This window comes from Trichechus manatus, unplaced genomic scaffold (genome assembly GCF_000243295.1).
Source record: "Trichechus manatus latirostris isolate Lorelei unplaced genomic scaffold, TriManLat1.0 scaffold00017, whole genome shotgun sequence".
NCBI lineage: Eukaryota > Metazoa > Chordata > Mammalia > Sirenia > Trichechidae > Trichechus > Trichechus manatus.
In genome coordinates, this window is record NW_004443953.1 from 15,475,042 (window position 1) to 15,479,279 (window position 4,238).

Genomic DNA, 4,238 nt, shown 5'->3' on the forward strand with positions numbered 1-4,238 from the left:
TTTTTTTTTTTTTTTTTTTGCTAATAAAAGTATCTTGGTTGCTTCCTTCCCTTTATAATGTCAGGGAGTCTGGTGATATTTTTTGCCCCAGTTTGAGAAGTAACTTTCAGTTATTGAAGTGAAGAAAGATTAGTATTGTTCTTCCAAACCAAACCACAGTTGCCATGGAGTCGATTGTGACTCATATTGACCCTATAGGACAGAGGAGAACTGCCCCACAGGGTTTCTAAGGCTGTAGTCTTTACCGAAGCAGACTTCCACGTCTTTCTCCCTCAGAGAGGCTGGTGGGTTCGAACCAACCACCTTTCAGTTAGCAGCCGAGCATTTAAACACTGTGCCACCAGGGCTCCTAGTGTTGTTCTTACTGGAAGAATATTTTCTAAATAAAAGGACACATTAGAAGAATCAAGGCCAACAACACACTGTGACTACCTACGTGTTGTTAAGTTTATTGATTTTACAAATATGTATTGAGTACCTTCTGTGCATGGTATTGTGTTAGGTACTATGGCAAATTAAAAACAACAAGAACCACTATTCCGTACATTGCGCTTTAAAAGCTTATGGCCCAGCCTGGTACACAAGATACAGACAAATGAAATAACAATATAAAGTGATATCTGATTAAACTGCCAAATGGATGTAAAGGCTGGGGAAGTAGAAGGGAGGAAGAAATCATCCTTGGTTTTTTGGAGGAGGTGGGGCTTGTGCCCTGATGATTAATGTGATTTGTACCGGTGGACTGGATAGGTGGGACACTCTGTTCAACTGTTAAGATCCTCCCTTGCTCCACACTCCTGCTCCCCATGCCCCAGTTAACACAGGTGAAAAATAAATATCTGACGTTTTCCTATAGTCACATTTATTGCAAGAGTTGGTATTTTCACAACATTATTTTTCTTGGACTGAACAGTTTCATTCTGACTATTTGAATTCTTAGATAAGTAAGCTTTAGAGTAGAAGGTCTGTTTGGTCAACAATTGAGAGGAAAATGTACTTAATGAATAACTTGAACTATCTCACCTTGCAACCTGGAGACCTTTGATATAGTCAGCTATTTATTCTGTAATGGCAGTGGCATGTTGGAGAAATAACCTGAGTGAATGATACCTATTATTTATAGAAGATCCGTGTGACTAAACCCTGTTCAAACCTCCTAAGTGTAATCGAGCCTTAGAGAAGCACTGCTGTGTACTTGATTAAGCACACTTCACCTGTCTTCCAATCAGAATACATCAGTGGAAAAACCAGAAATTTTACACTGTTAAGGAGTAGGGTAAAGAAACAGCATGAAAAGGATCTTACAATGAAACTTTTCTTCATGTGCTGTTTTCCTGTAATAGAACTAAACTAAACCAAATGTCTTTTTCTCTCTACTGATTATTTTCTACCTAAAAAATTTTCTTTACCAGACGTTCAGTTTATTTCATTTTATTTTGCACAGTGCCTCGCACATTGTGAATTCTGAAACTAGTGAAATGGAAAGTTAATCATTTTTTTCTGGTCCTTTGATCCATTTCTGTTTGACTGATGGGGTTTTTTTCCAGCCCCTTTAATTCTTATTATGACAGATTTCAAGTAAAGGTGTTAATCAGATTATTTTTAAAAATAATTTGAGACTGAGAGTTAGAAAAACTATTTTATATTCCCTGAAAACTAATGAAAATGAAGCAGCATGGTTCTTGATGCTAACTGTTAAATAATTATTTCTTCAAGTTCTCTAGCCAGTGGTGAATGTTGAAATTCTTGAAATGGTATATTTAGAATAAGGAAATTTTTCCTTTCACATTATAACCATGGCTTTTTAGACTCCTTATTATTTCCCCTTCTCCCATTATAATGAAAGCATTACAACATGAATTATAGGAGCCTTCCTTTTAATCAGTCTGAACTAGGTTAATTGTAGTGACTCTTGGTAGCAGAACTTAACAGCACAGAAAGTTGGACTGTAAAATGTGTTTTGATCTTGGTGTAAATCTTTAATGTGCAGATGTCTGTTTCCTCTCCTTAAGGTGGCTGCTTGTTTGCTACCCTGTAGCCTTTTGCACTTACGTCATAAGATGCACTTTGATGTTTGATTCGAATACTGCTTCTTGAGCAGATTAGTCAGGATTTTTTTTTAAAGATATATTCCCTAGTATGTGAACATCTCTCATTTACTGGTAGCATTTATAAGCTCCCCATGTCTAATCATCTCACTGGTTTTAAAAATGTAATCTTTAAGGAAATGATTATAAGTTCATTTTGCTTTTTAAGTTTAAAATATGGGCCCACAATGAGGGAACCTAGATATTTTATGGAGAGATTGGAGGAAGCAATGCCTGGAAGATATTTATGGATACATACCAAATTTAATATTTTAATAGAATTTTTTAAAAATGAGAATCTAAATTCTCAGTGGTGTAGCTGGGAAGGACTTGATGGTATCCCTAATTTTATCCAGAAGGATAAGCGTTTTACCCATAGTCATACCTCCTGTCCCTGCAAGAGGCATGAAGCTCCTCAGGTCCAACCTCTTTGAGGGTCAATGTATCTTCATAGTCATGAGTCCATGAGATTTCAGTGATTTCTCTACTTTTGTTTTCTCATTATTGAGGCAACCTCTAAAGCCTGATTTATCTTATGGATCTCAGGTTAATTCACTGACTCTTTGAATGATAAGCTGGAAAGAACCAGAGGAGGTCATTCAAGGAGTCTAGCCTGGCCTTGTAAGGGCATTGGTAGTTCAGTAGCAGAATTCTCACCTTCCATGCAGGAGACCTGGGTTCAATTCCCAGCCAGTGTACCTTACAGACAGCCATCACCCATTTGTCAGTGGTGGCTTACATGTTGCTATGATGCTGAACAGGTTTCAGCAGAGCTTCCAGACTAATAAGGACTAGGAAGAAAGGCCCGACAATCTACTTCCAAAAATCAGCCAGTGAAAACTCTATGGCTTACAAAGTTCTGATCCTCAGCAGATCATGGGGATGGTGCAGGACCGGGTAGCCAGTCATGGGGATGGCACAGGAATGGGCAGTGTTTTGGGCATGGGGTTGCCATAAGTCATGCGCTGACTTGACAGCAGCTAACCACCACCACCACCACAAGTCTGACCTTATCTGAAGAAGCAAAATAGCTGAGTTGTCAGGAACATGGCATCTGTAACAAGAGCACATAGCTTCAAATCATGTCCCCGCCACTTACTAGCTGTGCTACTTACCTTCCCTACCCTTGGTTTCCTTATCTTAAAAGAGAATGTACAAAGTTGTACATTAGGCAAACCGTATAAAGCATTTCTGAATCAGTGAATGGGAGTCCGAGAATGTTTGTGGTTATTATTTATCTCTCCTTACAACCATCCTATTTTCTAAACCACTAGACCAATGGTTTAGTTTTTTTTTTTTTTTTTTTTTTAGCTTGGAACCCTTTCTTCTAGGAAAGCTTATATAGAAGTGATATGTGAAACAGATACATGGGAGTGATTCTAGATGGAAGAAGGTTGCCCCCAACACTCAGTCCCTACCACCCTTAACCCTAGCTCTTAAAGAGAATCTCAAGAGTTCTTGCAAGCATAATTTGGAAAAAAATAAATCCCTGTTCTAAACCATCTAGTTTTTACAGATAGGGAAGGTGGAGTTCAGAGAGGTAAAGTAACTTGACCAAGTTCACACAGATAATTAGTGTGAGAGCCAGCACCAGAGCCAGCTAATGCCAAAGAGAGAACAGTGTGTTTCTTAGAATGAAAGCACTGTGTATTTTTAAAGACTTATTATTTCTATTTGGAGATAATTATACCCTAGAAATGTAGCAGAAAAAGGGAATGCTTTTTTTGGTGACAAAACTAACAATTGAGTAATTAATAAATAAATTATGATACATCCATATGATGGGCTTTTATGCATTAGACATTAAGAAAACTTTTCAAACAAGTATTTTTAGTAACCTGAAAAATGTTAAATACAATCTAAGTTTTTTTTATCTTTTATATATATATATTTTTTTGTGCTTTAGGTGAAAGTTTACAGCTCAAGTTAGTTTCTCATACAAACATTTATACACACATTGTTATGTGACCCTGCTTGCTTTCCCTGTAATGTGATAGCACAGTCCTCCTTTCCACCCCGGATTTCCCGTGGCCATTCAACCAACTCCTATCCCTTTCTGCTTTCTCATTGCGCCTCCGGACAGGAGCTGCCCATTTAGTCTCATGTATCTACTTGAACTAAGAAGCACACACTTTGCGAGTATCATTTTAT

General features: G+C 37.7%; 1 protein-coding gene across 1 annotated transcript in view; it reads left to right on the plus strand.

Annotated features, from left to right (window-relative positions):
* The window catches only part of CRYBG1 (crystallin beta-gamma domain containing 1), a 56,365-nt gene that overhangs the window by 1,347 nt on the left and 50,780 nt on the right, over positions 1–4,238 (plus strand). The window lies entirely within an intron of this gene.